This window comes from Eptesicus fuscus, chromosome 16 (genome assembly GCF_027574615.1).
Source record: "Eptesicus fuscus isolate TK198812 chromosome 16, DD_ASM_mEF_20220401, whole genome shotgun sequence".
NCBI lineage: Eukaryota > Metazoa > Chordata > Mammalia > Chiroptera > Vespertilionidae > Eptesicus > Eptesicus fuscus.
The window spans coordinates 2,255,502-2,273,284 of record NC_072488.1 but is presented as its reverse complement, the minus strand read 5'-3'; the positions used below and the strand labels follow the sequence as shown (position 1 = coordinate 2,273,284).

Here is a 17,783-nt window from a genome sequence, read left to right as displayed (position 1 = left end):
GGTCACCCTAACGACCCCCTACACACACACACACACACACACACACACACACACACACCCCAAAGAAAACAAGCGAGACTGGGCTGGTTATTCACCGGCTGTGAGCCAAGACGATAAAGAACTCCGTTTTCACCAAAGGTCGGTGACAGGGAAGGCGGGACCATGCCGGCCACAAGCCCGCAGGCCGATCAGCGATCTCTGGGATGTGTGTGCTAGCGGTCTGTGACACTCGTGGGAAACCGAGGCAGGGAGGCAGTGGCTCTTCGGAACCCACACCAGACGGCAGAGAGTCCCAGCCCAGCCAGACAAGGGCAGCCGGAGCCGGAGCCGGAGCCCAGGAGGAATTTCTGAATCACAGACCACTCGCTGGATAGTACCGTCGCCAAGGCAACCAGCGTCTTCACAACTTTGGCATTTCCACAACCCCGAATCGATCCAGTTCTCCACATTAACATCACAATGAAATGGCATTTGCATTCCGATTTATTTTAATTGGCTTTTACATAACAACAGAGCGAGCGCGTTGGGGGGCGGGGGGGGGGGGGGGAGATGAAAGCTAATAATTTAAAGTTCTCCCGTCGGGGAGAATTCTTCGCTGACTTCCGGGAAGCACGTCTTGCGAATTCGCCTTTTCTCCTGAGAAGACAGCAGGCCCTTCTGCGTGTCGAGGGTCACTGTTTGGACTCTGCTCGGGCCTCACGTTTTAAAATTAATGAGGTGCCGAAACCGGTTTGGCTCAGTGGATAGAGTGTCGGCCTGCGGACTCAAGGGTCCCAGGTTCGATTCCGGTCAAGGGCATGTACCTTGGTTGTGGGCACATCCCCGGTGGGGGGTGTGTGAGAGGCAGCTGATCGATGTTTCTCTCTCATCGATGTTTCTAACTCTCTATCCCTCTCTCTTCCTCTCTGTAAAAAATCAATAAAATATATTAAAATTAATGAGGCGGGTGCTTCGTGTGCGTGAGGACAGGTGAGCGAAGGAGGACACGGGTTTCGGTTCGGCGTCGGTTTTCCCGGGACGCGTCCCCGTGCCCAGAGGAGACGCTGGCAAAGCGTGAGCACCCTGCCCGCCTGCTGAGCGACCACGCGTGGGCTAAGGAACACACTGACTGACGCTCCCATGGGGCTCCCGTGCGGACAGCACCTCGGACAGTGCCCCTTCGTTACCGAGTGCTTCCTATTGTCCTTACAAGTGAGGAGTGGCTCCTGCCTAGAGGGGGGGGGCACACTTCTGGGCTGGAAAGGATAAGGGGTGCCAGTGGGAGGGGAGGGGTCTCGCCTGGCAACCAGCCCCTGTCACTGCCTCAGGCACACCCCACCCCCAATTCCACTGAACTTCCCCCCCTCCCCCACCCGATGCCCATGGACAGAGGGACCAATAGGAACGTGGCTGGTCTCCGTCTACTGGGAAGAAAGACGTGTGTTTTTCAATGCTACCCCCTCCCCCCCAAAGCTGCTGTACCACGGAGGGCTGAGTACAGGTGCACGGGGCACAGGCAGGGAACAGGGATCTGCTGGCGGCTTACAGAAGGCTGTGTGGGTGCTCACCAGGTGTGGGAGAGTGGGGAGCGAGGGTTCAGTGATTCCCAGAAGGAACAGCATGTGCAAAGGCCCAGAGGATCCAAAGGGTGACAAGGAACTGCCCATCAGCGGAGCTCAGCCGTCGGGGTGGGGGTGGGGAGTGGGACGAGCAGTCAGCCGTCGCGTGGAGCTTTTAGGCCATGCTTAGCCTGTGGACTCTGCTGGCAGCGAGGGCCTGAGCGCCTGGGGCAGTGTGAGCGAGTACCTCTGAGAAGGCTCACGCTGGGTCCGAGTGGGGAATGGGGCTGGGGGACAGGGGGGCCGGAGACCCCTGGAGACTGACAGTACTGTAGGCAGGTGACAGTGAGTGCTGCACCGGCTGGGATGGGTCTGGGGATCTTTGTTTTTTTCTTTTGTTTTGTTTTTTAAATTGATTTCAGAGAGGGAGGGAGAGGGAGAGATAAACACCAATGATGAGAGAGAATCATGGATCGGCTGCCTCCTGCACGCCCCACACTGGGGATCGAGCCCACAACCCGGGCCTGTGCCCTGACCGGGGATCGAACTGTGACCTCCTGGTTCCTAGGTCGACGCTCAACCCCTGAGCCACGCCGGCCGGGCTGGGGATCGTAATGACTAACTCAGAGGCCAGTCAGACGGGACGCAGGGAGAGAGAGCTGAGCAGGGGCCAGAATGTCAGCCAGGCCTGGGTCTGTCTCGGGGACTTGGGAACACGTGGGCTATTCGGTTTGGATATTCCCTCAACAAACAAAGACCGAAGGCAGCGCTCAGACAAGGCAGGGTTTCCTCGGTGCCTGGCGCTCGGGCAGTGGCTCAAGGACGCCATCAGAAACCGAGTCTCCTGCTCCGCCGTCCTCCCCACGTGGACCCCAGCCGCGTGGTCACGGCCGGCTGCCCGACTTCCAGAGATGACATCTGCTTTCCAGGCAGGGCCGACGAATGGCCGGAAGCCCTCTGCCGGGGACTCGGGCGTTGACTCAGGGCGGGAGCTGGGACAGGAGAGCAGGCAGCGCCTTGAACGCATCACCGGGTTCTCCGGACCGGAGGGCGAAGCCGTCAGTTGTCCGCCTCTGAGTAGAGGGGCCACGACTAGCTGTTCCCCAGGCCCGCTGTCCGCCTGCCCAGCATCCACGCGGCTGACTGCCCGTTTCTTTCCAGCCTTTGCTCAAATGCCCCGTCTCATGAGGCTTTCTCTGACCACCCTGTCTATGATTCATCCTCACCCACCCCCTATCGGAGACTCCCAGCCTTCACTAATTTCTTTTTCCCACAGTCTTATCACCTCCTAAGTGTGCCTACACTGTCCCTGCATTACCGACCTACTGAGTGCACTGTCGGCTGGTCCCAGCTAGAAACAGAGGCTCTGCGATGGCAGGATTCTGCCTAGGTCATTTTATACATATCTATATATATCTATATATATATATATATATATATATCTTATTGATTCCAGAGAGGAAGGGAGAGGGAAAGGGGGAGAGAGAGAAACATCAGTGATGAGAGAGAACCATGGATTGGCTGCCTCCTGAGTGATGGGCCATGGAGCCTGGGCAGCAGGGAACCAGGAAAAGCAGGGGGGCTGAGCAGGCCCGGGGGGCTTCTTGGTGGAGGCAATCCCTGAGCAAGGCTGGGAGCCGGAGGGCGATGGGGGAGGGTGCAAGGAGCCAGAGACTCTGAGGCAGGAGGGTTAGTTAGCACATGACCCTCTCCTCCAGTAATGGCGCTGAGAATGACGATGCCTTCTTCCCCACACCACCCACTACGGGGAGCGCTCTGTAGGCGCAGGTCAACAAGACCCTGAGAGTCGGACACCCACGTCCCCACCCCACCCCCTGCTAAAGGCTGTAACCCCGGGGCAGGTTTAGGGGGGCTGCTTGCTAAGCACAGACTCTGACTGGAGCCAAGCGGACTGGATCTGACAAGTGTTTTCCGTCCGAGCAGTAAGTCCCAGCCCAGCTCACAGCAGCGGTCCCTCCCCGGCCTGGCAGGCAGGAAGGCGGGGCAGGTCTGAGGATGGCGCTGTGGGGGGGGAGGCTGAGCCACAGGAACGTTAACCCGTTTCCTTTTGGGGTTAACGGAGGATGCTGGCGAAGGACGTGGTGCGGGGATAAGGCATCGCAGAGTGTACAGGAGTCTCCCGGCTGCTCCACAGCGCCCTGCCGGGGGCTCTGCCACTCCCACTGCACAGACGAGGAGGCGCAGGGCGGTGCCAGGCGGCTCAGGGACCTGCGTGGAGAAGGTGACGTGACGGTGACGTGACGGTGGGGCTGAGGGGAGGGAGCAGGACGGGGCGGGTCACAGAGGTGCCTTTTCCTTGAGAACGAAGTCTGATCACTCCCCGCAGACAGTGCGCAGTCAGCCCCGCACCGAGACGAGAGATCTCGCCCTGGCCGGTGTGGCTCAGTGGACAGAGCGTTGGCCTGCAGACTGCAGGGTCTCGGGTTCGATTCCCGGTCAGGGCACAGGCCCAGGTTGCATACAGGAGGCAGCCAGTCCATGATTCTCTCTCATCACCGATGTTTCCCTCTCTCTCTCTCTCCCTTCCTCCCTGAAATCAATAAAAATATATTTTAGCCCTAGCCGGTTTGGCTCAGTGGATGAAGCGTCGGCCTGCGGACTCAAGGGTTCTGGGTTCGATTCCTGTCAAGGGCATGTACCTTTGTTGTGGGCACATCCCCAGAAGGGAGTGTGCAGGAGACAACTGATCGATATTTCTCTCTCATGGATGTTTCTAACTCTATCCCTCTCCCTTCCTCTCTGTAAAAAATCAATAAAATATATTTTAAAAAATATATATATATATATTTTAAAAAATAAGAACAGACCAACAGAACAGTCGGTATAGCACCCTCCAACAAGGCCCGGCCTTCACCCCACGGGACACGAGGGGTCCTCAGCCAAGGTGTGGCCGGGGGTGACCTGGGAGCAGATCGGCCACGGCCCTTCCTGGGGTTCTGCCGTCTGCTTGGGTCACCACCACGGTACAAGCTGTCCTAGGCAGGGCCCCCAACAATCTCGTTCCCCACGTGTCCCCCGAGCAGGCGTGGCACAGGCCACGCAACTGTGACCTGCACGGCTGGCCATCACGCCACTGGCGGGAGCATGTGGCTTCCTTAGGTGAGTCTGTTCCGATCGCGTTCTGGGTGGGCGTTCCCTCCGTGCGTTTGCGTGTTCTGGCGAGGCGGGGGGCGGGGGGCAGGGGGGACGCCGTCCATAATGGAGCCAACAGAGCAGAGGGCAGAATGACGTCAGAAACCACTCCGTAAGCCGCCGAGCACGGATGACCGTTTAGAAAAGTGGGAGTGGCGCCCAGGACTTCAGAGACCACGGAAGGGGCGGCTGCTCCTCCGGCAGGGCCCCGGCACCGCGGGGACGCGCCCGGGCGCCATGGCAACCACCTGTCTCCAGCAGCGGCGCCGCCCTCCTGCTTCTCCGGGGACCGGCTTTCGGAAATAACGGTTTGTGAACCCCGGAGCCACGTCAGCCTTCTGAAACACGGTTTCCTGACGACGAGGCTCCTGGAGGGACTTGCGGGATGGATGCGTGTGGGACTTTGCGGACAGTTACGCTTCTTTCTTTCTTTTACTAATTTATTTGTGCTTGTGAATCCTCACGGGAGGATGTTTCCTCCCATTGCTTTCCAGAGGGAGGAGGAAGGGGAGCGAGAGAGAAACATCGACGTGAGAGAGGCACATCCCAGGCGCCCGCCGGGGGACGGGGAGCAAACCCCAACTGGGAGTCGTACCCGAGACCCTTCGGTGCGCCAGCGGACGCTCTGAAGACCGTAACGACGTGGTTTTTTAAAAGAATTCTCATCCAAGCAACTATAAGCAATCACTGAGCCAGCAGCAAAGGCACCCTCGGGCTTTTCAGTTTATAGCGGTATCATTGGCCTGGAGAGAGCCCGGTCCCCACGCAGCTTTCTCCTTCCCTCCCCTGAAGTCCATCTTCCATATGAGCCAACTTCTCTGACGGCCGGCCTCGTTCTCCTGACGTTCTGCCGCCCACTCCCTAGCCCGGACTCAGGCAGGCTAACCCTCTGACAAACGACGGGGTGACAGCCTCAGGAGCCTCGGGAGGGGTGCCGCCGAGGGCTCCCCCGAGAGCTCAGAGGGCCCTGCTTCTCGGCCAGGAAACAAAGACCGTCCGCCCCGTGGCGTCAGCCCAAGGTCAGCCCAAAGGTCAGCTCCATGCCAGCCCAACATCACCTCAAGGTCAGAAGCAGCAGCAGCAGAGGGAAGTGAGAAGGATCACTCCCAGGGGCTCCTCCAACTCACAGGAGCTGAGGACCAGCCGTCTCGCCCTCAGGGCGTCGGGGAGGAGGGGCAGGGACGGGGAACAGAAAAGGTCACTTTCGAAAAGGGAGCTGAAGGGCCGGCCAGCAGCTCCGTCGGGTGGAGGGCATCCCGATGCACCGAGGCTGCAGGTTTGATCCCGGTCAGGACACAGACAAGAGTCAATCGGCCCTGACCGGTGTGGCTCAGTGGATAGAGCGCCGGCCTGCAGACTGAAGGGTCCCAGGTTCGATTCCGGCCAAGGGCGTGTACCTTGGTTGCGGGCACATCCCCGGTGGGAGGTGTGCAGGAGGCAGCTGATGGATGTTTCTCTCTCATGGATGTTTCTAGCTCTCTATCCCTCTCCCTTCCTCTCTGTAAAAGATCAATAAATTAAAAATAAAGGGAGTCCATCAATGAGTGCAGACATAAGGAGAACGACAAATGGATGTTTCCCTCCCCCTTCCTCCTCTCTCTCCCCCTCCCCCCTCCCCACCTCAGATCAATCAGTAAGTTAAAAGGGAGCTGGAAGGCACCCTCCTGGTGGACAAACAATGCGGAGAGGACTCCCGGACGAGGGCCACGGCGCGGACACTGGTGCTGAGAACAGAGGAAAGCGGGGCAGCCGGTCCGAGGACGCCCCAGTCCCCTCACGGGCATCCCCAAGGCTGACCCAGCGTGAGCCAGAGAGGCTCCCTCCAGGCCGAGAGCCAGGAACATGCCCACGTGCGCGCACAGGAAGGAGGAGGAACACGGTCCAGCCCGCATACTAGCCCTCCCTCGGCCACGTGAGCCTCTTGGAAGACGGAGCCTTTTCCTTTCTGTCCCTGTTCGTGGAGTGGCTCGGTATTGAATTCGGATGCGATTAACAAACTGCAATGAGGCACAGAAATGCTAATGATGCATTATGACAAATCCCCATTCCTCCCACCACAAGTATGGGCCGTGCGGGTTCCAGCCAGTCTGACTGTGAAGAGACTTGGCTAAGCAAAGAGAGAGAGTAAACGAGGTTATCAGAGGAATGCGCGCCCGGATTCCTTTTAAAAGCCTTCATTTCCCTAAGTGCCAACGGCATCCACGCCCATCGGTGAGCACTCAGCACTGAGAGAAACGCGGAAAAGCAGGACGGAGAAACCGCTCAGGTCCCACCAGACTCCGCCGCTGCGGCCGTTCGGTCTACTTCCTCCCCATCCACCTCCTCCCCAACGGAAATGAAATGAAACTGTGTTTGCTTCTCAGCTCCCTGTTTTGGAGAAATGTTTAAATTACCTATTTTCAACCCCTTTAGCAGGTTCCGACTAGCCTACTCTGACACGTGGCCTCCTGTCAAGGAATCCTCAGTACGTTATTAGAGACCGGCGGGAGGCGAGGTCTGGTCCGGAGCGGGCATGGAGACGTACACGTCTGTCCGAAAACAATACGGGGACGTGCCTTCTACAGACTCGCTCGATCCGACTTTCCTCTAGTTCACACCGAGTCAAAACAAGAAGTTCAGTCCCCCGGGGTCGGTGTCGGAGGCCGGCCGCGCTCAGACCTCCCAGGGAGAACAGGATTGCATCAGGAAGAACAGGATTGCATCACCGAGCGAGGAGGGCCACGCCTCCGGGCCGGTGTTTCTGGCCAGTGTCCCCTGGAAGCCCGGCTCCCCGGCCTACGACGTGAGCTCCCCCACGGCCTCCTGGGCCCCCTCAGCGCATGCCCCACCGACAGCACGCACCTCCTTGGTACCACGAGCCCACCGCCTTGGTCTCGGGTGCCTTAGCACCCAGCACCGCTCCCGGCCCCGGGAAAGATAAGAAGGTCCTGCGAGCACGGGTGGGCGGGTGAAACGCCTGGAGCTCACCCCCATGACTTCAGGAGCCTCTGGCCCGACCCCTCCCGTCTAACCTGAGCCCACAGATTTGTTCCCCAGTATTATCCGTTTCTTCTGAACCACGATGCCTGCTCTCAAGACGGCAGGTGCTAAGGCTTCTGTGCTTTCTAGGAGGTTCGTCTTCCTGCCGTCAGCGTGGCATGACAATGCTCTCTGTGCTGTAGGGGGGATGCACCCTCCAACTCAGGCGCACACTTAACCATCTGTCCCGCGTCGTGGGGCTGACAGAACGGGGAGGCGATCTAGCCCCGAGCTCCATCTGACAAATGAGGAAACTGAGATGTGGAGATAAAGACACCCGGGTCACGTGAAAGCCAGACATGAATAGCGGTCACGCCACCAACCCTCGAGCCTGCGTGGCTTCCCGACCGCTGTCCCGCAGTTTAACGTGTAAAACACCCGCCAATCGGCATGAGCACAGAGCAGCCCTACTGCGCCGACTCCCAGCACCCCGGGTCTGCAAAGCAAGCCCCTTCTGCTCAGGGGCCAGGCCCAAGCAGACAAGCTAAGCCCTCCTCCCTCTGTCCTTCGGTTCTGCTCAGGCCCCCACCAGACCGATGGGGGGCACGGCACTGGTCACAGTGACCCCGACTCAGTCTGCTGCTCCAAATGCTCATTTCTCCCTGAGAGGCCCTCACAGACGGACCAGAAATAATCACCAGCTCTCTGGGCATCCCTTAGCCCAGTCAATGACATAACACTAACCACCACAGCTGGGATTCTCCAAGAATCTTCCAGATCATTCTCATGAGGCCCCTTTTCAGAGTAACATTCTATCATCTACCCATTCGGGTTCCCTGACCCTACTGGTCATCCCCTCGTTACCCCCCCAACAGTAGTGCCCTGCACCATCCCACCCCTGGCAACCAAGAGCTAATTCAGCATAAATGGGCTCTGTGATGCCACGCCCAAAGGTTGGAAAGGAACACTGAGACTTGGTGATGATGATGGTAGTGGTGCTGATGGTGATGATGACAGTAGTTGGTGGTGGTGATGTAATAGTGACAATGGTGATGATGATGGTGGTAGTGGTGCTGATGCTGATGGTGATGGTGACAGAGATTATGGTCATGGTAATGGTGACAGTAGTTGGTGATGGTGATGGTGACAGTAGTTGGTGATGGTGATGGTGACAGTAGTTGGTGATGGTGATGGTGACAGTAGTTGGTGATGGTGATGGTGACAGTAGTTGGTGATGGTGACAGTAGTTGGTGATGGTGATGGTGACAGTGATGGTGATGGTGATGATGGTGATGATTGCGATAACTGTGATATAATGATGGTGGTGATGATTATGGTTGTGATGGGGATGATGGAGATGGTGATGGTGCTGACAGGAATGGTGATGGTGATGATGAGAATAAGGATGAAGGTGAGGATGTGGTTGTACTGGGAAGCCAGCAGCTGGCCCACAACATGACACAAGGGAAGGAGCTATGGGCCAGTGAGACCGCTGCTCGGCTTGGGGTCCCTGCAGAGAGAACTGGAATGCTTGGCCTGTGCTCCGTCTCCCCTCGCCGCTCCCACCAACACGGTGAACACAATCCCCCAAAGCAGAAGCGTTCACCTCACAGCCAGCTCTGGGACAACCCGCCCGCCTTCCTACTCGTAGGTCAGGCGAGAGCACCAAGACCCTCTGCCACGAGCACAGCAACCCTTCCTCCCGTCTCCAGAGGACGAAGGAGAATGAGCTTGGTCACAGGCCCACGGCCCGGCCTTCGTCTGAGGCCTTCTTCTTCTTCTTCTTTTCATCCTCACGGGAGGGTGTTTTCTCCACTGACTTTTAGAGAGTGGAAGGGAGAGGAAGAGACGGAGAGAAACACCCATGTGAGAGAGACACATCAATTGGTTGCCTCCCACATGCCCCCAACCAGGGCCAGGAGCCTGCAACCGAGGTCCGTGCCCTTGACCGGAATCGAACCCAGGACCCTTCAGTCCGCAGGCCGACGCTCTATCCACTCAGCCACACCGGCCAGGGCCGGGGCTTCTTTACTTCCTGGGAAGAAGAAAGAAGTCCAAGCGGCCGCCGCGTGTCCCCCGCCCCTGGTGGCTGAGCCAGACTGTCCAGGCTGCGTCGGGCATGGGACTGGCACCGCCTGGCTGAAGGGTTTGTAAGAAAGCCTGGTTCCTGCCACCGCCACCACCCCGCCCCCCCCCCCCCCCCCCCGCTCCGGCGAGGGGAGAGGGAGCCACCATCCCACCCCCTCGGTCCTGCGTGGGGCAGGCGTTTCCGGACATCCACGCTCGCTCTGCCGGAGCGCCTCTCCAGCCACACACGGAAACACAGAACACGGCACACGTTGAAAAGGACGTTTTAAAACCCTAGTGATGGATTCGGAGAGGTTCTCACTTCCCTCCAGGAACGGAGCAAGGATGCGAGTGACAGGGAAGGGCGGGGAGCTGTGGTCGATTCCATTTTCTAAATGCACAGGAAGGAAGCAGAATCCTGAGCACTCTGCTGCCCCAGGAAGGGGGGGGGGGGGAACACTGTGATCTATGGGCCGCTGCACAGAACCGGAATTCTGCCGGGGCCCCCGGGAGTCCCCGCCGCCACAGGCGCCCTCGCACACGGGCACCCAAACCCCACAGACACTTTCCACGCACGCCAGGTGGGAGGGGAGGGGTCCGGCCTCCTTAAGTCTGACCTCTCTGTGCCTCCCCCGCCCCCCACGGTCATGGTCACCGTGGCTTCTTCAGGGACCCCGAGAGGCTGCTCAGAGGACATGAGCTGGGACAACCCCAATCGGCAGCTCCCCAAACTCCAAATTGTGACTGGCCCCCCCCACCCCCCCGCGCTGGCACCCTTCCAGGAGCCGGGCACACCCACTCAGACCGCACGCCTTGGCCGCCGCCTGGGTCACAATGTGCCCAAACCCCGAGTGTGCAAAGAAATGCTGGAGTAGCAGAGGGCGCGCTGAAAGCGGGCACGCTCCGTGGACGATAGACTGCATCTCAATAAAGCTGCTGTTAAACACACACATTCGTTGGGATGAGGGGGAGGGTCACAGATGACTCTGGGAGGGAGGGAAGGCATGGCGCCCGAGCCCCGGTCCCCGCTCCCTCCACACACCTCTCACCCTGGGTGTCAGCTCTGCCCATGCTCCCCCTGGAGTCCCCCCGGGGCGGGGGGGGGGTGCTCCCACTCCCACACCCCAGCACCTGCCATGCTCACGGGCTGCCTGATGCTCTCCCACCCCCAGTCCAAGACCCACCCCAGCTCAGGAGGGAGGAGGCCTGTGCCCAGCCTTCCAGGCCCGGGGAGGAGCAGCACAGAGCCGGTGCTCAGAGGAGCAGAGTGAACTGGGGGCGGCGGGCAGAGAGCGAGGTGACAAACACTGACCCAACCGCAGGCTGCAGCGAAGGGTGAGCAGGCCCTGCTCCCAGGAGGGAAGGCGTGGAAAGGAGAGGGGGCAAGGATGGGGAGGGGACGGCGCCACCGAGGGCTGACCCGTTAGCTGAGGGGGAAGAGCTGGGAGCTGCTGAGAGCAGCCGCCTGACAGGCAGAGGATGGTCTGGGTGATGGGGGGCCTGACAGGCAGAGGATGGTCTGGGTGATGGGGGGCCTAACAGGCAGGAGATGGTCTGGGTGATGGGGGGGCCTAACAGGCAGGAGATGGTCTGGGTGATGGGGGGCCTGACAGGCAGGAGATGGTCTGGGTGATGGGGGCACCTAACAGGCAGAGGATGGTCTGGGTGATGGGGGCACCTAACAGGCAGAGGATGGTCTGGGTGATGGGGGCACCTAACAGGCAGAGGATGGTCTGGGTGATGGGGGCCTGACAGGCAGAGGATGGTCTGGGTGATGGGGGCCTGACAGGCAGAGGATGGTCTGGGTGATGGGGGCCTGACAGGCAGAGGATGGTCTGGGTGATGGGGGCCTGACAGGCAGAGGATGGTCTGGGTGATGGGGGCCTGACAGGCAGAGGATGGTCTGGGTGATGGGGGCCTGACAGGCAGAGGATGGTCTGGGTGATGGGGGGCCTGACAGGCAGAGGATGGTCTGGGTGATGGGGGGCCTGACAGGCAGAGGATGGTCTGGGTGATGGGGGGCCTGACAGGCAGGAGATGGTCTGGGTGATGGGGGCGCCGTGGCTCTGTCCGTGCGTCTTGGGTCTGAGCGTTGGGACAGCTCAGGCTTGCTCACCTGACTCAGCACAGCCCCCAGCTCAGGGGCACCCCCCTTGCTAAGGGGCGCTCGGAGCAAGGGAAGGGTCTGGCGGGCAGCAGGGTGCAGAGGCAATCAGGGGAGACTTCCGGAGGGGAGCCGGGAGCCCCCAAAGCCTTCTTCCTGCTGCGGGAACGTGGCAGCTCTATCCACAGAGTAGGCACTTAACAGTCCTGAGTGTTTCTCAGCCCGGGCCGGACACTCTCCCTCCCCCTCACGTCCCGGCCAGGAGGCAGGGGGCTGTGCTGGCAGGGACCCCCCTCGGGCTCCCGCCACCCTGGCTGCACCTCTGGGTGCAAAAGAAACAAACACAGGGAAGGCGCAGCCCTGGGCGAGCAAGTGGGGGGGGGGGCATGAAAAGAGCCCCAGGTGGCACCTCCGTGGCCTGCGGGGGGGGGGGGCGGGAGCCCCGCGCTCTGGGGAGGCGGCTGCGGGCCGGGAACGAGGCTGGGCCTCACAAAGGCAGTTAGGCCTGAAAGGACACGGCCGGGCGGCCTCTGGGGAGGACTCACTGAGTCTTCGGGCGACCGGAGCCGAGTTCCTTAGACCGGCACCTTGCTCATCACGGCCCAAGAAGCGTACCGCACGGCCTGCCCAACGGCACTGACGACCGGACCTTAGCTCAGCCTCCTGCCACTGGATTCCCACTGGTTGGGATTTAACAGAAACCATTTCCCCGCGGGCAGGTGGCACCGAGCGACGGGAAGGCCGCTCCGCGATCTCCGTATACAATTACCCTCTGTCATCCCCAGATCAGAAACCCAACCCCGAGGGCCACATGAGAGGCCCAGCTGTGCCGCCTGGCGCGCGGGCGTGACACGCGAAGGAAACCCAACCAGAGGGTGGCGGACGGTGCGTCCCCAAGCGGGGCGCCAGGACAGCGCCCTCCTTCCCCACGCACCGTGGCATCAGGTGCCACAAACCAGCAAAAGGCACGTCATCCCCCATCGGGTCTGGGCTGGCGGCCCATAGAAAGTGGGGGCGTTATCCCATGGCGAACAAGCATGACTGAGGGCTGTCTGGAATGCGAAGTTCTAACGCCAACCTGATCCCAGGCTAGATAACATTTCCGCGGCCAGGCGGCTGGCTCTCTGGTGCCAAGTGCGCTCTGGGTATGAGGGTGAGCGCCCTGGATTAGCACCGGTTCGTCAGTTGGTGCCGGGACCTCGGCGCTTTACCGCCAATGAGCGGCAGCACGAGGTCTTAGGGTACGTGTGGGGGAAGGACCACAGGAGTAAGGACACAGACACTCCACACGGTCCTTTAGGGGAAGGGCACCCCTCGGGACGGTGCACGCGGGGCCCTGGAGGCCGTGGGTGCGGCCCTGGGAGACACCACTGCGGCTTCACCGGACTGGCTCCATCCGCAGCAGCTCCAGGCAGAAGTGCAGCCGGTGTGCGCACCGGAGGGGGCGGGGGAGGGGAGAGGGGGGAGTCCACCCCGCGCCCGGTCCCTCTAGGAGTTCTCACTCTGCACAGCCCAAGGGCCAGGAGGGGCGTTGGGTGAATTCCGAAGGGTTACGATCGGTCCCAGCTTTTATTTCTCTCGTCTCTCCAGGAGGGGTTGCTGGGAAGGAAGGGATGGGTTGGCTAGTTTGGGCAGACGGCTGTTCTTCTGGGGTTTTGACTAATCCTTGTTTCTCAAGTCAAAGGAGATTCCAGGCCCCCGGTTCCCAATGCCACGTCTCCCGCATGACACGGGCGTCTGTTTCCCACCCTACAGCGAGCGTCCCAGCGGAACGCGAGGGGCGCAGGCCAGGCCAGCGCCGGCTCCCGGGCAGCGAGAGGCAGAGCCCCGGGCCTTCTCCCGGGCACACTGTTCAATAAAACCTCAGGAGCTCAGGATCACGGGCCAAAGCGCTGGTCTGCTTGAGACATGGGGCTGGTTTTAGCGGGGAATAACCCAGCGTCTGCTCCGTCTTCCCAGAGAGCCGGGCAGGTTTTTTTATGTATTATTACTGAATCTGGCCATGGGGAAGAGGAGGGTTCAGATCGAACGCCCCTTCTCTGCTGGGATATCAAACCACGTCACCAAACAGGCGGCAGCCTGCGTGGGCCCCTGGCCTCAAGCAGGAGGAGGAGTCCGCCCACGCTGTGCCCCCCACATGCCATCGCTCTGACATCTCAGAGCTTCCGTCCCCCGTGGAAGACAAACCAGAGGAACCGACCGGAGTTTTCTGCGCTGGGTCGTGAAAGCCTGCAGAGGGCTCCAGCCCCCCGCCCCCACCACCCCCCCAACACCCGCGGGAGGCCGTGGCCACCGTTCCCACACCCCTGCCCCTTCCACGCCAGCTCCATTTCGAGAGCCTCGCGCACCGTGAGGCTGGCTGCTCCCCTGGTGAGAGGCTATTTTGGTGTTCAGCCTGGGCAGGGTCCTGAGAGGAAGGAACCGCAGGAGAGGGAGGGAAGCGATCGCTGGCCCTGGCAGAAGGCAGCTGCCAGATGGCCCTGCTGGGTCGGAGCAGGCGCTGTGGTGCTGTGGGCAGGACTCTGAGGGTGCGTCGAGGGCAGCGCCGTGTGCACGCTCACTGCAGTTCCGTGGTGCAGGTAGCAGGTGGCAAGGCTAAATCTTAAATTCAGGTGTGGGGCCAGGATGCCGGATCCCACAGGTACCCTCAGCCTCCTGCTCGAGGCGGATGGGAGGGAGCAGGGTGGGAGGGGTGGGGTGGGGCAGGAGGGTGTCCACCCTGGCAAACACCCTCCTCTAGGGGGAACAGGCCCAGCCCGGATGCCCAGATGCCCGGATGCCGGGGCCATCGATCTGGACCTGCCCCTGCAGGCAGCGCCCCTTTCATGCCTGGCTGTCAGATTCCGGGGCCGCCCGCCCCCAGGACCAGGCACTTGTTGAACCAAAGGGCTCCTCGCAGCCGCTGCCTCGGCCGGGGAAGCGCCCCCGCTCGGCCGGGCCTTGGTGGCTGGAAGAGGGCCAGCGTCCCCGCGCTGCTGGCTCCTGCCGGCTCCAGGCGCCCGGAGGTGGGGGGGGGGGGGGGGGAGGAGGAGGAGGGGGTGGCGCCCCCAAACTTTCTCGAATCTCCGCGCTTCGCGGTTAAGTTAGGGCCGGGAGAGAGGCGGGGGGGGGGGGGGGTAAGCGCCCCACCCGTGATAAAGGGAAAAAGGATTTAAAAAAGGAACTTGATCCAGTTCACGTGGCACCTACTACGCGCCAGGCCCGGGCCGGGAGCGATCTGGAGTGCGTTCTCCCGGGACCGGCACCAAGACCCAGGGACGAGCTGTCCCAGTTCCACAGAAGCGGCTCAGCCCCGGGAGGCGGGTGCCCGGGAGGCGGCGGGGTCGCGGCAATGCCGGGCTCCGGGCTCCGGGCTCCGGATCGGGAGCAGCTCGGCCCGCCTGCCGCCCCTCCGCCCGGGAAGGAGGAAGCGGACGGCCGCCGCGCCCCCTCCCCGGGTCAGGACGCACAGGCGACCCACGTGGGCCGGGGACCTGCGGGGTCAGGAGGCTCCCCCCAGGCCCGTGCCCGCCCCCGGACCCCGGCTGTCCCCCGGCGGCTCCGGGGCTCCGCAATGCGCGGGCAGGCGGGTGGGGGCACCGGGCTCGGAGCGCGGGGCCGGACCGCCCACGCCCACCCGCCACTCCGGCCCCACGCACAGCCGCTCACACTCGACCCCCCCCCGCACCTGTCCCCACCAGCAACTGTCCCTGGCACACAATCCCCCCAACGCCCCCCAAAATGTGCACACACGGGTCCCCGCGAGGAAACGCCATTCCGGGGCACACCGCCGTCCTCGGTCACCACAACTCCAGCGCCCGGAGAGACACAGGAACCGCCAACACACACACACGCACACACACACGCACACGCTTACACACACGCACACGCTTACACACACACACACGCTTACACACGCACACGCTTACACACTCACACGCTTACACACTCACACGCAGAGAGCCAGTGGGTGTGCGTGCGCACACGCCCGCACTCCCCAGCCCCGCCGCCGGCCGCTTCCCTACCTGCTCCAGGGCAGGACGCGTCCCCGGCTTCCCGAGCCCAAGTTGGGCGCCGCCGCGCGGGGGTGGGCGCCGGCCGCCGCCCGGGACGAGCGCGCTGAGGCCGGGAAGGGTGGCTAGGAGCGCGGGCCTCCTCGCGCCCGCAGCCGCCGCACCGGCCCGGAGCTCATCGCCGTCCGGAAAAACAAAAGGAAGCCGGCAGCGAGGGAGGGAGCGAGCCGGAGGCACCCGCCCGTCCGCCGCCCGCAGACGCCGCGGCCCGCCCGCCAGCCCCGGGAAGGAAGGGACGCGAGGGCGGGGCCCGGAGGGGCGGCGAGGGGCGGGGGGCGGCCGGGGGCGGCCGGGGGCGGGGCTCGTTTTCTGCGGACCCGCCCCCGCCTCGACCACGCCCCCATGTTAGCCCCGCCCACCTGCTGGCGCTGCGGCCACGCCCCCGCCACGGCCTCGCCCCCCTGGCCGCTCGGCGCGGGCCCCCTGCCCCGTCCACGCGGGGTCCAGCTCCTCTGGAGCGCACCCTCGGCGGAGCAGCGCCCTGACCCAGGCCCAGGCCCAGCCCCGCGTGGATGGCGGGGCGGGGGCGGGGGAGCCGAGCGCGGGTCCCAGCTCCCCGACCCCTGGCCTCTGGCCTGCGGGTGTGGGAGAGGCCGGGAGGCGGCGCCCGGGAGGAGCCGGCGCCCGCCCGTTCCCCGCCTCCCGAGTCCCTGCAGGAAGTGCGGCCTGGGTGGCCCAGGAGGGGCGAGGCCGAGTCGTCCCAGGCCGTCGCCACGCACCTCTGACCCCGCCTGCCCCCTCCCGCCGCCGCCCGTCCCGGGAGCAGACGCCGCCGACCTTCCCGCGCCCCCTCCAGGGAGGGAGCCCGCGTGCGGAGGAGGGGTCTGCACTGGGCTCCGGGGGCTCCGCTCACTCCAGCCGGTGGCGCAGGCCCCTGAGGCTCCCTGGCCCCGGCTCCCCTCCTACGACGGGGGGAGGAAGAGGAGGAGGAGGGGGAGGAGGAGGAGGGGGAGGAGGAGGAGGGGGGAAGGGGGAGGAGGAGGAGGAGGAGGGGGAAGAGGGGGGGAGGAGGGGGAGGGAGAGGAGGAGGAGGGGGAGGAGTGGGGAGCGGGCTTCCTCGCGCCCTTCCCTCCCTGCCGGCTGTGGGTCTGGAGGAAGGGGCTCAGGCGGCCTGGGTCCCAGGGGGAGGCGGACCGTGAGCCCCAGACTCCCTCCACCCCTGCCCGCGCACCGGGAGGGCAGTCCCAGGTCTTCTCGCCCAGCAGCTCCGGAATGGAAAGTCAGGGCCTGCGAAGAGCACATGGATCCACCACACTCCACACTCCCACCACCGCCCACCCAGCCACCCCAGCGAGGTAACCACAGAAACAGCCAGAAACGCGGAGCTGGGCCCTGGCGTGAGGCAGACAAACTGGCTTCCTGGCGTCGCCAGGGGAAAACTCACATCCTCCTCCACAAAAACAGGGTGCGGGACTCCCCCTCCAGAAGGCTGCCCCCGAAACGGTGGGGGGCGGCTCCCAGGGGGGGTGATGGGGCTTGGCAGGCACCGAGGTCCGAGCCCAGAACCCTGTCTCTTCGGGCAGAGGGCAAAACCAAACCCACCGCGGTGATGCCGTTTGGAGCCGGCTCTGGTACGGTTCTCCGCAGAGACCCGGGGCCAAGGTCATGGACGGGGCTTCCTGTAGCATACCCAGGCAGAAGGCGGGGTTCCAGGTGAGGGGCCCTGGGTCAGATGCCCAGACCACACCCATCAGCCGGGCGGCTACAGACCCTGGGTTGGCAGGGGTCCTTGAGGTTCTGCTGTGGTCACGTGTCTGACCCCACTGCAGTGCAGCTTGGCGGGTGTGGGAAGACACCCCCCAGGTGCTCAGGAACCCCGCATCTTCCGGTTAGAGATCCACTCCCCTCCTTCAGGGCCCCCGAACCTCCACTGGCCCCATGACCTCCAGCCAGCGGCAAGAGGAGAGCTCA

General features: G+C 62.8%; 1 protein-coding gene across 2 annotated transcripts in view; it reads right to left on the bottom strand.

The window, feature by feature from the left end:
- HPCAL1 (hippocalcin like 1) overlaps positions 1–16,121 on the bottom strand; it is a 70,341-nt gene extending 54,220 nt beyond the window's left edge. For both annotated transcript variants that reach the window (XM_054728233.1, XM_054728234.1), the window contains exon 1: positions 15,825–16,121. The gene's annotated coding sequence lies outside the window, so the exon portion shown is untranslated. The remainder of the gene's footprint in view (positions 1–15,824) is intronic.
- Between the last annotated feature and the right edge of the window lie 1,662 nt (positions 16,122–17,783).